The 17,380-nt window shown below is 33.8% G+C and overlaps 1 protein-coding gene across 1 annotated transcript in view; it reads right to left on the reverse strand.

The window, feature by feature from the left end:
• CWC27 (CWC27 spliceosome associated cyclophilin) overlaps window positions 1-17,380 on the reverse strand; it is a 111,790-nt gene that overhangs the window by 44,326 nt on the left and 50,084 nt on the right. The gene's annotated exons all lie outside the window — the stretch shown is intronic.

Genomic DNA, 17,380 nt, shown 5'->3' on the forward strand with positions numbered 1-17,380 from the left:
ATAAATAATAAAGGAATGTCAAGATGTAAGTTCTTTACAGAAAGAGTGGTAAGGTGCTAGAATAGGCTGCCCAAAGAGGCTGTGGATGCCCCATCCCTAGAGGTGTTTAAGGCCAGATTGGATGGGGCTCTGGGCAGCCTGGGCTAGTATTAAATGGGGAGATTGGTGGCCCTGCATGTGGCAGGGGGGTTGGAGATTCATCCTTGAGGTCCCTGCCAATCCTGGCCATTCTGTGATTGTCATGGGAAAGTACAATCTTTACATGAGTAGCGCATCCGATAACATCTTCTGTCAGTTTCAATTTTCTCGTAGACTGCTTTCAAGTATAAACTATTCTAGAAGTTAATATGTATGTCTATATAATAAAATTAATGTGAACTACTTTTACGCTGCTCATGTAAAAACAGCGGAATGGATGATGTTAATTCAGTTTAAAGATAAAATCAAGATCTGGTACAATATTATCTCTTATCTCTTCAAAATGTAACCTAGAAACCTTTAAAGCAGTTCTGGACTCAATTCTCTCTTATTATAGGCAGATATGTCTCTTTTAAAAAACTCATTAATTCCATAAGAAGAATTACATAATCTCTTATCTCATATTTATTAATGATAATTTTCAATGCGTATTATTTCAATAGCAGCTATGAAAGGCCATGCTAGAACTGACAAGCACAGATCTCAGTAACACCAAGAAGAATCCCTGTTTAGATGACTGCTTTTGATTTCTGCTAGATTCTCTTGGGAAAAAAAAAAAAAAGAAAGAAAAAAGTAATATTCTGTTTGGGAATTCCAATTCTAAGTTAAAATATAAACAGCATTTTCAATTAGATCTCTAATGATAAATTAAAGCAACATAAATTATCATATTCGTACAACTATATGCAGAATGCGAGTAAGGATCAAGGGAAATGGTTGTTCTACAATGTCACAGTCCTGGAGACTTTTTCCAATACTCCCTCTTCTGCCCCTTAGGGTACCTGCAAAACATACAATTCTTGGAATGGGTAGCAAATTCCTCTATTTGGCATGTAGATCTAAGACTTTTCTAGGATTCAAGAATCTTATTTTATCTGGAATACATTACTCTTCATCGTTGACACTGCAAGAAATTTTACAACTGCATAACTGTGAAGGCAAATCGAAAATTATGGATTTGGAATATACACTATGTCTTTTTGCCAGCCTGGTTTTGCTGTAGGAAGGAGTCAGACAGATGTCTGACTTCTTCTGCAGATAGTAGTACATCGCAGATACATCTCACATAAGAAGATGATATGCAGAAGAACTTCTTTATGGTAAGGGTGATTAGAACAGGTTTTCCAGAGAGGTTGTGGAGTCTCTTCCTATGGAGATATTCAAGACCCATTTGGAATCTGCTTTAGTAGGGGATTGAACTTGATGTCTTGAGGTCCATTCTAACCCCTGCAATTCTGTGATTATGTCATACAGAAATGGTAGAAGACATTCACCAGGTCTTTATGTTAGAAATCTGAACTATATATTTTGATGTAGGTGCTAAGTGCAGTATGGACATGCTAACAGTTAATGCTGTTTCTTGACTTTAATTTGCTATGTTACTATTTGCACTTAGTACTGTAACTCTTAGTTTAAAAAGGGTTATTTGCTATATTACTGTTTGTAATTAGTACTTTAACCTGTAGTTTAAAAAAACTTCAGCATCAGAAGTGTTTATGGATGAATTACTACTATTTATATATTTTATCTAGGACTACTGAATGATTTCAATGCTGAAAAATGATATGACTGGCATATTTATTACGGAATATTCTGGCATCCACTACTGTCTTTCCATTTCCACAAACCATTCTAATCACATGATTAGAATATCAATTATCTGATACTTTATTTTAATGTAATTATGCACGCTGGAGTATAAACTGCATATCATGCCAGCTATTGCAGTACTGCGCAATGAATTCACACAGGCTGAGATTGATGAAGAATGTTACCATTTTATTCTGTTGGAAGAAGCTTAGTAGAACAGCCGGACCTACAGACCGAGCATGAAATATAAACATAGGCAAGAAGAAAGGTATTAAACGACAGCAATATCTTTCGTTAGAGCAACTAACACAGCTGGAGAGGAAAAAAAAAAAAACAAGTTTTAGGGCATATGAGCTCTTCTTCAGCTAGTTTATTTTTCTTTCACAGTTAGCCTAATAAAGGGTATTAGCTTTCCCTACAAGAGTTGCTTCATTTATATTGTTCAGCCACTGGCTATACTGCCAGAAACGACAGATGTATGCATCAGCACATGTATAGAAGCATAAATCATAGTTTTATCTTAAGGATGATTTTATGCATTATCTGTACTTCTATTTTCACAGTAGATTCTGAAACAAATAGGAGAACCTAACTTTTTCCAGAGTAAGAGAAGAACCTAACCTTGGCTAATGTAATATAGGCAACTCTGTTATAAACTAAAAAGAATAACCAGAAAACCTCTGTGAGACTGCTGGTATACCTTAACCAGAACAACTGGTGTGTATCTGTATCAACTGGAAACATGTAGCTTCACATGTGATAGAAGCACATTTACCTTTTTCTTTGTTGTCTTGATTGGCTGTTGTGGTTAACAAGTTTCCTTCCTCATCTGTCACTTCCAAGTGACAGTTTGTATAATGAATTCTTGTTTTAGTTCCTAATCACATAATCTTATGACTCAAGCTTCATTCTATTTCTATCAATTAAACTTCTATGAATATTTAATTTTCCACTAGAATATCTAAGTAACTTCTATTTCCTAAACATTACTATCCAGCTTTATACTATCCTGTAGCTTCACTTAATACAAATTGTTGGTTACCATCCTCCAAATTTAAACTGCTACTGAATACTTAAAATGGGAACTATCTTAATAAACTTGTCTAAAAGCTCCTACTACATAATTTATGTTCTTCTTTAAGTAACTTATCTATTTTACAGTTCTTCTAAATTTCAATGTCCTTCATTTTATCAATTTCCTCTTTTTAACCTTCCTTTTATCATATATTTAGCCTGTAAAAAAGGATTGTTTTTGATCTATAAATAGCTTGAGGCAAGTTAGTTTGGCATGTTGTCCTTTAGTTAACCAATTCAGCATATTTTTCTATCAGCCATTTATCCTTGTCTTTAATTATTCTTACTGTCAAACTGAGACCACTGTATTATACTGTTCTATCGTAGAAGAAACAAATCAATTTCATCAGTCATTCTGAAAATTTAGAAGGATGGTTTCTCCAGATAAGTAAAAGAAGTCTTAAAGAAAATACTAAATGCTTTGGAAGTAATCATAGCTGCTTCTTGTAAAACAACAAGAACTAAGATGTAATGAAAAGCTCACAAAAAAGGGACCAGAAGGGCAAGAAACTAGTGTGACAACAAAGTTTAATAGGTTATTCATACTAAATAGTTTTATACCTTTAAACTTCAGCCTGTGGCTGGCAGTATAGATTGTAGAAGATGGTACGTTAGGGGCTATGACAAACTTTAAAGAGGAAACAGCTGAACGTATTAATGCTAAAACGACTGAATTAAGTAAAACAAGAAAACTTAAAAGAAGGTAGAGGTCACTAGGTCACACAGGATTAAAGGGAATAATAAAGCAAAACAAAACCACTGCTGATAAGATAAATGATGTATTTGTTTCAGCTTTCTCAAAAGAAGATGCTAGAGAGATAGCTCTAAGAACTTGATGTGATTTGGAGGTCAAGATGATGTACTATCAGAGCCAGAAGAAGAGTTATCAACCAATTGAAATATGTTAAATCTCCAAAGAATATCCTCTCGAAGGAACTCAAGAACAACTGCTCCACTAACTCACCTTAAAAAAACTATGTTGTATCAAATGCTCTGATAGTAACAAATACCATATATTTCAAACCAAAGGAATGATCAAGAAAACACAGTAAATTTCATGGCAACTTCTCATGAATAATTTCAAATACCTAAAAAAACCCACTCCTAATGGCGAATCTCTATGCTGTTTTAGTTACTAAGTAGTTTCACCCCAATATGTTGGTGAAGGTGTGGATGAATACAGCAATGGACAATAAAATGAAGTGCTTTAGACATTCAAAAACGCTATAAACAAGAGCTTTTAAAAATGCTATCAGAGAAGGCAAATGGTGTGAACAAACTGAAAACAAAGTACACTGTGAAAAAAAATATAGCTGATCTGGGAATGAGCAGTAAACTTACAGTACAGCAAAAGGTAATAATTCAAGTTGAATAATCTAAAAAACTGAAGTAGATCCTTGACAGTAATGTTTCTGGAATATCCAAAATCAGGAGATTTTACAGACAATATGGTGATTTTACAGGGTTTTAAGTCAGGAGTAGAGAATGAAAAAAATGATCTTAGTCACCTTCTCAGATATTCTGATGAAATTCTCTTACAAAATTGAAGGAGACTCTGCAGAAGTAAATATATCTTGTATGCCTTACACGGCTCTAAAGTTACAGAACGAGCTTATGAAAAGATTCTGAGTTTTATTAGCAACAACTTGGTGAGTGCCTCCACTAACCTGTAGTTGTGAAAAAAACAAACATATAACATATTGTGTTATAATTCACATTTAAGGAGGATAATATAACAACTATTACAGAGGCTCTAACAGAAACAACAGTGTTGCTCAATTGAGAATACTGTATACAAAACTGGATAATCCATATCAAAATGGTCAAATCACAGGGGAAGCTCCAGAAAAGATAACCATTTTCTCAACATTAAAAATTTCTGAGGAAACATGAAAAAGTGTAGAACAAATACTGCAGACTTCTAACATCGAGCTGAGGATAAATTCAATGAAATCTCAGTAAATTATGTTAATGAAATGTAATATTTTTAACTCCTCAGATGAGACCACACAAATCCATCTCAAACGTTTTCTTTGCACTGACAACCTTGATGATTAAGAGCATCTCAGACATTTACAGTGAAAACAGAAACACTTTTTTAGAATAATTAATGCCAAAATGAATTTCAGAAAAAACAGAAGACTTCATTCCTTGACATTATGCCTATTGCTTGATGGATTCCTCTCCCACTTCTCTAAGGCAAACAGTACTGGCTACTGGCCAGCCAATTCCACTTGCCAGTTTCTACATCATCAACTGAGGCAAAGCTATTTAGCACAGCAGCATATGCCTAATGGAGATTTTCCTCTCCAAGCCTCAATCTGACCCTCAATTTTATAAAAAGTGTTATCAGTGCTCATGATTACTAAGTACCAAAACATTTATATCATCATTAGAGCCTTCAGAGGAAAATAATGCACAAAAAGATGGAAATAAGTTTCTATAAGCTCTATAATACCTGTATGCCATTGGACATTTGAAGTATCTAAGTAGATAGATTGAACTAAGAGGGACAATACATGCCAATTACATATCACTTTTTCTTGGAAATTGGATAAAACACTTGCTCCGAATTTTGCCTGCCGTTTCCCAACATCTGATAAAAATTTGTAACAGATGGAAATGATTGCAACGTGAACAGCACTCCCTTCATGTTCTCCATTCTGCTGATTTAATCACAGACACACTGAATCTGATAGTAATGAAACAATAGACTTGTTGTTGATGAGATCACCAAATGGTTCCATAAAAACCTATCAGACGCTGTAAAATCTAGCCACCACAGACATACAGAATCATTTTTTGACCTGCCATATCACCTGTCTATACAAAGTAGTAAATTCTGCCACAGAAGCAGCCTTAAATAAAACAAATGGTAAACTTTACTTAATTTGAAATTATATTGAAAAGCCAGATTCAAAAACGAAAATCTTGCCAAAAATGCTTCACAGAGTTTGCTGGCTTAGACACTTCTAGATTCTAGCATCCTTCCGCAGTATGAAATGGCAGCATGATTCCCCAGTGAGTCTGCTCTGCAATCTCTATGTAACACACATTTTAAACAAACAAATCACATTCACATATTCTGCTACTGCAAACTACTACTGAGAGCTATATTTGAGTATACAATAGTGCTGAGCCACTTTCAGGATTAATGCCAAATTGACTGGAAGGTCAGTTAAACCTTCTACTGAATCTACCTATATTCTTCCTGAAGTAAATACAGATTCAGTTTTTTACTAAAACTTAAAAAGAAGTGATCTCTGAAGAGAAACAAAATAACAATTCTTCTAAAACCTCAACATTATAAAAAAGTGCTTTTCTGTACATAAAAATGTCATCAACTTAATGTCAGTGTAAGACTGATTTGCAGAATGTTTCAAGTCTAGAAGAAATCATAGAGCCTCACTGATAGCTAACAAAAATTGCCTCTTTCCAATAGTACTATTTTAGCCTCAAAGGATCCAACAGGGTGATTCATCCAGCCTCAGGATCCTTCCTGGCTGCCCCTTCTCCTGGGGGCTCCTCCAGACAAGGGAGAGCAGACTGGAAAAAATTTTTCTGGCAGCAAGAAAAGAACCTAGCTGGAGTACTGCCTTCCCCAAGCCCTCTTTTGTCACATGAAGAGACCACATGTACATGATGTGGTGGGAAAGGGTTGCAGGATCCTCAGGGAAAGTCAGAAGTCAGGAGTTCCACTGTCAGAACGATTTATCTGGCCCCCATGGTAGTTGTTTGTACAGGTATGAGGGGATCCTGAGGATGCTGAACGCTAGGTATGAGCTAGATGAAATACTCTGGTAGCAGCAAACTGTTTCCCTTCTTTGGTTATGGCAGAAAAGACAGGTATGTACAGTAAATGTAGCACTTCAGAGAATTAATTGCCAGAAATGTACCGTACAACACATTCACTCTAGGCCAAGTAATACTGCAGAAAACAATTACCTTTTATAACCATTTTCTATCCTCTAGAATTCTGCATCTCACTCCTTGGTCAAACACTGCAGCTCAGTCTACAGCTGCTTCTGTTTCAGAAATTAATAGTGATTAGAGGATCTTTTATGAACTCCTTGCCTTATTTTTATGATCCCTCCTCTAAATACCCTGTCAGAAGGAGCAGACCACATCCAATTGGGATTTCAGTGAGAAAAGGCAATTGAGCCTCTCTGGCTGTCCAGTGAAAGAGGAAATTCCTCATGTTTCACCATCTCCAAAGCTTGTTCATTACTCAGAGTCCAGTGATTAGAGATGTTAGATATGAGAATTTCATATGGAAGGCAAATTATAACACAAACAAAGATTTGAAGGAGACTGAAAACTATTCCTAATCAAATATGGGACAGAAATGTCTTCAACAGAACAAGCTGCAGGAGTTATTCACAATTTTTCATACAAAAAGAACCTGAAGGTGTAAAATGAAACTGGAAGACAGCAGATCTAAAACAAGCAAGAGGAAATATTGTCCACACTGGTTAAAATTAAACTGAGGAACTTACTGCCACATGCTATCTCAGGCCAAAAGCATGACTAGGATCAAAGCTGCTAGATATATTTATGGAAGAAAAATATACCAAAGACCATTAAGAATAACAGCCCAAATGAATTTTCTGACTAAATAAGCCTTAAACTTCAGATTGTTGGAAACAGGCAAAGTTTCCCAGTATTATCCTAGGCCTACTCTGTTTCTGGCCACTGTCAAGAGACAGGGTATTTGACTAAACAGATCTTTGATCTAATCCAGCACAGCTTACTCTTAAATAAATTGTGACTTCTAAACACTGACATTTATTACTTTGAATTAGCAACATATAAGCGTGGAGTGACATTTTCCATATTGGAGAGGTCTCTGTCTAAATGTGCACAACTACATTTGTTTTCTTGCTTTATTTCTGGATGAAATATCTCTTTGGTAAAAATAATATTCAGAGAAAGCAATATGTCATTTTCTGCGTTTGAATGGAGAGAAAGTAAGCAATTTTCACAGTGCTAAAAAGATCATCATCTTTATATAATGGGAAAAACTTGATAAAATTTTGAAAATAATGGCTGTGGGATATGTAAATATAAAAAGAAAAATATATTTCTAATTTTTAGGTAATGTATAAACACATAAATAAGGAAGGAGTTAATAAGCAAGATCTTTTCCAATGTAATCAATACCTGACCCAGTATTTAGGACGCGTGTAAAGTGCATCCATTTTAAACAGTTAACATATGTAAATTGCTCTGGAAGTAATGCCTCCTATTAATTTCCGTGGAAACTACAACAGATACTAAAAGCAGGATAACACTATTCAACAGAGAAAATTCCGAACTAGACAACACTACTGTTCAACACAGTCACCACCATTAGCTATGCACTTTCACCAGCAATGAACAAGAACCTGCATACTGCGTTTGTAAAAATCAGCACTAACAGAGGTGACCCCTATCACTTTTGCCACCGCCTCACTGTGCTCACATCCACTGTTTGGTCTCCATAAACGTCCCGCAAGTATTGATGAAAGACAGTGTGTGCTTTTTTTTCTGTTGGAAGAATTCAATGACACACTTCTGCTTTATCCACACTTCCGTGTCAGACACCATTCTGTCCCAGTGCCCCCCTGCTGCCATTTGTCACATGGCAACAATGTGGGATGGGATATTGATGGGAAGGTTCAACCTCTACTGCCATACCACCAACATCCACCTCTGATGTCGTGGTGCAACATAACAGACTATGAGGCATTAGTTTCAGAGTAGTCCTGATACAACAGTTATGCCATAGCTAATACAGTTATCCAATGAATGTCTGGACTATAGAACTAATTACAATAACGTAATCATGCTCAGAAAAACTCCCCCAGCTTCCCATAGTATAATCAAACATATTCCCATATGTGCCCAGTATATTCTGTGCATCTGATGTATTTCTTTCACCTGTAAAATTAATTACAAAAGTCACTAACATACCAGCTTCACAGTAATTCTAGTAGAAAAGAATTCAGCAAATTGAAGAGATTGTTCCTTCAGTGACCATTAAAATTTGTGAAGTCTGTCAAGAACAAAAAGTAAGGTTCAATGATTCAGTTATAAATGAATAAAATGTATTTTACAATCTTTAATCTTAAGAAGCACAACCTGAGTGCTGTGTTATTTTACAGTAGAAAATGCTAGGTGATCTTCTTACACCAGATGGATTTCACATTCTTACAAAGTAGCTCCCTCTCTAATCTCTTCCTTTACCCATTCCTTTCCTCACTTGAAGGAAGAATGGTTCCAAAATGACTCTTTCATTATTATACCACATCTGTACATCAATTAAGCACAGACCATTTGTGAGCCAGAAAAAACATTTTGGGGTCTCTTTACACTGAGTAAAAAGTATTTTCAAACTGAGCTAAAGCAAGACTTAGAGAAATTCAGATCAAATAGAAAATATGTTCTATTTTTGCAGTAGATCTCAAATTGGACCTGAATCACATGATGTAATAAAACCAAACTTTAAATGAACATCTTACCCCATATATTATTTAAAACACTTTTTCTAATTTGAAGAGCAAAGCAGATAATTTATTAATGTGGAATATTACTTGCTTCAAATCTGTTTTATAATAATCACCATTACTTTTTTGTTTTGGTCACTGCAGAAAGACCTGATTGGGATAATTAAATAAATCCACAAACACTTTTGTACTTTGTTTTTCATGTAAATAATTCTACTGTTATTCAAACTACATTTTATTCATTACATCCATACTTTAAACTGATGTACACTGCTGAAAATGTTAGCAGATTTAAAACATTTACGCTGAAAGGCTAGTACACTTGTAAACAAACATTTGTAAAGTTAAGCTAATTTAAAGCATTTAAAAAGAGACACACAAACTAATGTTTTATTTTATCCCACATGCAACTCTACTACCAATCAATAAGTATTCTGCTCTCACAGTTTTCCTCTTTTTCAGGTTCTAGTCAATTAAATTTCTGTCTTTCCTAGCCTAATTCACTATAAAATAGTTGCCCAAATATTACAATCAAACTTGCATATATAATACTTCCATATCAAATAAAGAACAGTTATTGTAGCAATGTCACCAATGTCATTAACTTGGTAAGTGCTGCAGAGGGCACTCATTTTTCAAACATCAACATTTTATTATGCATGTAATATTTTTATGTGTAAGTATTGAATAAAAACAAATGTAAAAGAAAATAAAAATAATGGAACTGCTTTGCTACTGCTTAAATAACATCTGATTATTAATATACAGCATAAAATAATATATTAATATTTTACAGTGTATAAAGTAATGAAATTATTCTTAGTGAGTTCTGCTGGTGAGTCCCATTTAATCGATAAGTCAGTTCAGCTGTAATAGTAATCAAATATTCCTATAAATTGCTGAAGACAGGCCATTTGGGGTAAGAAACAAGAAGTTAGGAACTGAGTGGATCCCCACCTGTAGAACACAACAGACAATTGGCATTATATACAACGCTTTCAACATTTTCTACTTTTAAAGGTAATGTTTTGTGAATAATTATCACACTTTGCAGGAATACTGTAATTCAGAGATCTGTCAAAAAACCCAGTACTCAGTACTTAACATAGCCATTATCTCTAAGCATCAGTTAGCTAAAAATACTAAAGTTTACCAGTAAACAAGTAAAAAATCAGTACTTCAGATATCAGACAGCTGAAATAAAATGATCCGCACTTAAAAAGCAAAGGTTGCTCTTTTTGAAAAAAAAGTTTTCATTTTCTTACTGAAATTACAGTTGGAGAACATTTACAGACAGGCAATACCAATGAAGAAAAATAATACTATAAGGAAAAAAAGACCAACAGATCATAGCAAAAACTAGTCTTACTGTAAAAATATAAAATAAAAGGCCTGTCAATACACTGTCCTAGGGTGCATCTTCTTAGTCTTTTTATTTTTAAAAAATATTATTATTATGTTTTTTATACTGCACCTGTTACTCACTTCTAAAATAAACAAAGGTGACTAGAACACAGAGGAGAGATCCCATAGCTTTCAACTCTACTTCTCTTTTTTATACAAAACAAAGAAGAGTATTTTAATAGCATCTCTCCTTTCTAGCATGAAAGGTATGCACAATAAAATAAACAAAATTAATACAAGTGCAGAATTTTTTTTTCCTTAAAAATTCTTACCTATTAACATGAGTATTATTGTTATTTTTTATTACTGGTAGCATTCTGGGTCTTGCTTTAATTTGTTGATTTGTCAATAAAAGCATATTTCCATTTCCACTGATCTTCTAATGATAAGAATTAATTATTCTCAAGTAAGAAATGCCTGCTGAAATTTTATGTAAAGCTTTTTCTCATGACTTTTAAGTTAATGTAAGTCAAATTCTCACAAGACAGATGTGACAGTTTGTCTGTTTTTAAAGGATGAATAAAGTTCCCAGTTCAAAAATAGAAAGACGGATGACAGCCATGAAAGTATCTGTACCAAAGTTTTATCCTAACTGTATTTTCTATCTCTAATGTCCATACATTTTCCAAAGAACTCTTAATTAATTTAGTTTTTTTTTAAATGTTGTCAGTAAAAGGAAGGATGTAGCTGTGTGATCAAGAGTTCACATTCTACATCTGACTTAGATGCAGAAAAAGGTAAGAAAAGTAAGCTGAAGGCAGTCACTGAACTTGAAGAAAAAAAAAAAGGATTTAAGAAATACTCACTTCAGAATTAAAAGACTATTGGGAAGAATGGTAGCTTATTCTTGAAGTTAGCCAGTAAGTATTGGATAATAGTAGAAAAGGGAGGTTTTTTTGTTTTAAAGAAAAAGTTAAAACATATGTGGCAGAGGGCCCCAGTTAGTAGGCTGCAAAAGGAGAGTAGGGGATTCAGCACATATTTTATTAACTCGATTTTCTTTTCAGCTTTGCAGTTCACCTTTAAAATAAAAGCTTAGGTTCTGCTGAAAACAGCAAAATTTGTGGAAAATCCATGGGGAGGCTCCAAATCCTTGGGATTTGTGGATTTTCTGTTTGGACAGATTTTTATTGTTCCTGTTGATTGCCCTAACACTCACTTTCAGGCACCAGGCAGCTTGAATTATGTTATCTGTGGGCATTTAAACAGTACCAGCAGGTAACTTAACTTTCCAAACTCATTTTTTCAAGAATGTGGAATGCCAAATAACTGTTAAGAGAGACATGAAAATGTAAAGAGAATTATCTTATCAGTTTTGTTAATTTAGCTTGGTTTAATCGTTGCCACTGACTTCTTAGATATATTAAGTTATAAAAATATTTTTATATACTGACACCTCTATTTTCATTCTTTTTGTTATTGCTTGGTCACATATATAGGAAAATGGCTGTGTCTGGGCTAAATGCCCAGAACATTTGAAGCATCTCATGCTGAAACAATAGTGGTCTTTGTTGGACACCATCTGCTAGCAGAATTTTTTTAAAAAATCATTGTGTGTCTGTTAATACAGATGCATTGCACTTCTACAAACTGAATTACGTTTATGGTCAGACTAAATACTATTCATGTAAAAGTGTTTCATTTCACATTATGACTGAGCTGGAGTTATACTCATGCAACACACATGAGATAAGCTTGTTCTATGTGGCCAGATCACTTCAGAAGTATTTTTTTTATTTATTTATTACATGCTCTGCCAAGCTTTTAGTATCACAAATCATACCTTTCAGTAATAATCTGTTTTGAATTTGTCAGAATTACTCATCACTCTGTTTCTTAACTAACTATTACAAATTGGTCAACTGCCTTGTTTAAATTATGAATCAAACAATAAACAACACATAAATAAAACTTGCAGACACTAAAATAGTTTTCTCCAGTAAGAAAACAGAAATGCATTAACAGACTTATAAAAATTAAAATTTGAGCAGAAATGACATCTATCTTGAGAAGCATAAGAAAAATCATCTGTGAAAAATAGTTAAAAGTACAGATAGACAATGAGAAGAACCAAGTAGTAACATGAAGCACACTGACAACACAGCCTAATTAAAGCCAGTGTTGTGGCTGTATTTGCTATTCCTTTTTTTTTTTTGTGTGTGTGAAATTAATATTATGATCATCACAGTCCTGGCTGAAATTTCACTGTGGAGAATGATATGACAAATGCTAACTGGGTTTTTGCAATAGCTAATAAAGGTTACTTCCAAATTTGTGAAAGCAATTTTCCAAACTTTCCAAACATTCAAGAAGGAAGGAAGAAAGTGAAAAGATAGAAATGACTGACTTTATTTGCTTCCTTAAGTCTACTAGATATATACTGCTTTTTTTTTGGTTCTCTCAGGTTAAGCACCTGCAACAATTGTTTCCTTATGTTTCATAATTTGGAAAATATTTCTGATATCCAGTTCAACTATTCTGATTCTTTTTTCCTTCTACTATCCCAAATCTTGTCTCTTCTTGCTCTTTAACAACTCCCATAAGTAACATGTTGTTTACACCCAGATATGAGTAGATATTAAAACTTCAGAAATGACTGTGGACCACTGACCTGCAATCAGAACTGTATACGTGCTCAGGCAACCACAAATACAAAACAAAGTATATTAACTTAAAACTCATTTAGAATATAAACTATGTCAGCTTAGCAGAAATTAATCAGTAGTTGTCCCATATTAATTTACTTCACATTTTTTTGTAATCCAAGCCATACAAAATGGGTTTGGCTAAGACTACATTCAATTGTATCTCTAACTTTAGTGGAGGAGTAGCTAACTGATATCTCATATAAGTACCTTCTAAAACATACACTTAAATTAGTTCATTTTTCATACTGATCACATCCTTAAAATCCTGACTTCCAAAACAAAGCAGCTGTTCATACACTTAGGTGAAGACACAGTATTCTGAAGTACTATATTAATAAAAAAAATACAGCCCTATTATTGTTTCACCTGTAAAATACTATATATATTCTATTATTGATGTAGAGCCTAAATAAATTAAATACAAATATAAATTAAAATAATGTGTGAATATTATCTAAGTGACATATAAAAGAATAATATATTCTCTAAAGAATAACTCTTCTCAAAAATAAATCAGTATGAACCATAGCATGCTGTGTTTAAACTAAGTTGTAAAAGAACAATACATAGAAAAATAATTAATGATTTATATTACTATATTTATATTGCAGGAAATTTCATAATTAATAAAACCAAACTCTTAAACAAAATTTCAAAGCAAGCAATATATACAGAAACTTTCCTATTATGTTCCAAGTAACTTCCCTACTTTACAATGATGCTCAACAAAAGATCTGCATAACGGCCAGTACTGTTTGCAAGAGATGAAGTATTTTCTATCATAGAAGGCACTTTTAACAGGAGATGTCCAAGTTAAACTTGGTTAAACTTTTTTTTAAAAACTGCATACAATACAGGCTCTTAAAAAACAGCACTAGTTTATTGGATTTTGCTATGTATAAAATAACCTAAATATCCCTAAAACTGTAAGAATGTGGAATTAATAATTACATGTTCAGAGCAGTTTTGAGGTACCCTATGTGGAAAGTGTATACAGAAACTAAAAAAAAAAAAAAAAAGGAATTGTACTCTTATATGGAAGCTACAGCACTGATGTATTTATGTCCCACAGCTGCATAAATCCATCTCTTATGCAGGTTGCCTACATCTGCTCTTTAATAAGTTTATTCAGAAATTACATTGCAGGCTTTCTTTCCCCCAAAATCTACCTTTTCCTGATGATAAGCCTGCCCTAGCCTGGGTATTAGCAAGCTACTTTCATATACTTTTTCTCTGTGTGCTTATCATCAGCTCTGTGTGGCTTGAATTCAGAATAAGTATCCTGTTTTCCTTCCAAGTTACATTGATTGTCTGGTCTTATACAGTCAGTCAACCAACGTTTCTGTCTCACTGTGTTACCAAATAGGAAAAACAACATCAACCAGTCCATCTCTGTCATCAATATGTAAGAGTCAAAAACAAAACCAACACCCAGAAACATTTAAAAATACAATGTTGAGACAATCTACCTCCAGCATTTATGTTCAGTATAAAAGTGCTGAATATTTCATCACAGTTAAGCGTTAATGTGTTTGACAACAGTTTTGCCTTTGTAGCCCATTAGGTTTACAGTAGTTGCTCTTTCAACAGTTTTTCCTGTCTTGTTTTTCTTCTTCCTTTTCAGAGTGTTCTGTTATCTGCTTTCCCTTCTTAACAATTTATCCTTAAGCAAATTGTTGCCAAACATTGTCTTCTGTATATTTGTCTTATCTCACAGGATTAAGTAAAGAAAGGTGCAGTCCTGTATTTACAAATTATTGCTTAATTTACGATGTGTTACAATGTATTTTATAAAAGAAAGAAGGAATGCATTCATCTAACATTTACGATTGCTATACTTGAAACTGAAGAGCTGTATTGTTTACATTTTATTAAATACATTGAAGGGTAAAAAGAAGGATTAGCTCATTAAGAACTTCTTTTTCCACATCTAGTTTAAGGTATGCAGAAAAATAAAAACAGCAGGATCAGTAATGAGTTCTAGTGAAATACAGCCATGGATTTCTCTTGCCAGGCTTCACATCTGCCCTTCCCACCCACCCCTGACACAAAGCAGATATACCAGAACACCATGACAAATGAAAGTAATTTCTCTAATGTTCTAAAGAAAGGAGTAAAGCTGCTTTTGAAGCTAGGGCAAAATTAATAAATGCTTTTTGTAGAGGGATCTTTAAATATAATTTCTTAGCTACATTTCACGAAGTATAATATCAGAGAAAGATGCATGCCTACTGATGACTTCTGCATTTTCCTGCAGTTTAGTCTAGATAAAAAGTTCAATACTAACAAAGAGCGCTGCCTTAGAAATTTAGATAGTAACTTTTTCTAGCAAATAATGGAAGGCACTGAGGACAGTGGAAACCTCAGGAAAAGATGCCTAAACATCACCAATGTAAGTATCAGATTTATCAAAATAAAAACAAGCAAACAAACAAACAAAAAACAACAGAGAATGCATTTGGAAAAAAACTATAAGTATTTGGATAAAAATGTAAATATTAAATTGACTACATTTCACAACTTTAACATTATACAGTAAGATGCAGTCTTCAAGTTCACTAGACTGCTTACATACAAACTGCTGCAGAAATAGGGCCTCGATTCACAGCTCTCCAGAAACACAATCTAAAACACTCAGGAAAGCAACGATAAGAAGGTATACTCAACTTCCAATTTTCACATTTAACCAAATTTTCAGGGATGCCATCTCAGAGGAAAAGTGACTACACATGGATTTCTGAAGTACATGTTCTGGAGAGGATTGATGCCTCCAAGTCAGAGATACATATAAATGTTATATCAGGTTTTAGAGAGGTAAAATAACTACAAACTAAAATTTAGGCTAAGTGTTGGCTAAAGTCTTATCTTTACGTTATGAAGGACCAAAGTAAGAGATGAGAAAATAGCTGTCAATTATTAGTGTTCTTCCCAAGAATGTAACAAGTCATACTGCAGAAACATGAAGAGACTGCCTTGGATATACATGATACAAACCAGTAGCACAAAATGCTGCCCTGGAAGTTTTTCTGTTTTTATTAATTAAATATGGCAACAGCACATGTTCACTGCTGACTACATTTGTACAAGGTGAGGCTGATCCTACACAACTGCAGTGTTTTGACACCTATCAGACCATATAAACACAAGAAAGATGAAAGCAGAGAATTAAAATGACATCAGGTAACTGCTGTTCATGTATTAAGTATGTTTTAAAATGATAGCTAGACCCTTTCTCACTGATTTCCTCTAACAGATGGCTCTAGCTACAAACATAAATACTTGTCAACGTCTCCCCTAAAAAATACTTTGCTTTCTCTTTTACTGCCTCTTTTGTCTAGGAAACTCCCTGATAAAATCCAGACAAACAAACACTTCTTCCTCAAAGCCCTCCTGTGTTACTCATCCTCTGCCAAAACATCTAAAAAACCTCTGACTGATACCAAGGGTCATCAGATGTCTGCCTATCACGATTTTCTGTCCTCTTGATTTTCCCCTTTGTCTACTGAGACTCAATTAAAATAGTAAACAAGGAGAAAGGAAACTACACTGCTTTCTTCTGATGCAGTACTTATCATTGTCAGTTGTGTCTGTCCTCCATTATTCCCACTCTTCTGTTTGCCCAGAGTTTATAAGTACAGTAGCAGATTGTGTCCTTTCTGTTCTAACTCTGAAATCCAGCCACATGGAGAACAAATAACATTTTTTTATAGCACCTTTGATGAACACTTTGAGATCAGCAAAATATTATTTATTATTATTTATTATTATTTAAATATTATTTTCCAAATCATTAACAAGAAACCATTATACAATTTGAGTGATATCATCCAGCTACAAAAAATGAAGCATTATCTACAGATCAATTTTTATATATAAGTATACACACAAAGAGTAATTTCCTTCTTCTTCAATATCTTATTGCCAAATACTTCTATATACGAGTATATATATAAAGGTACATTTCTACAGAGTTAGCAATAT

This window comes from Phasianus colchicus, chromosome Z (assembly GCF_987193195.1).
Source record: "Phasianus colchicus chromosome Z, bPhaCol1.hap1.1, whole genome shotgun sequence".
NCBI lineage: Eukaryota > Metazoa > Chordata > Aves > Galliformes > Phasianidae > Phasianus > Phasianus colchicus.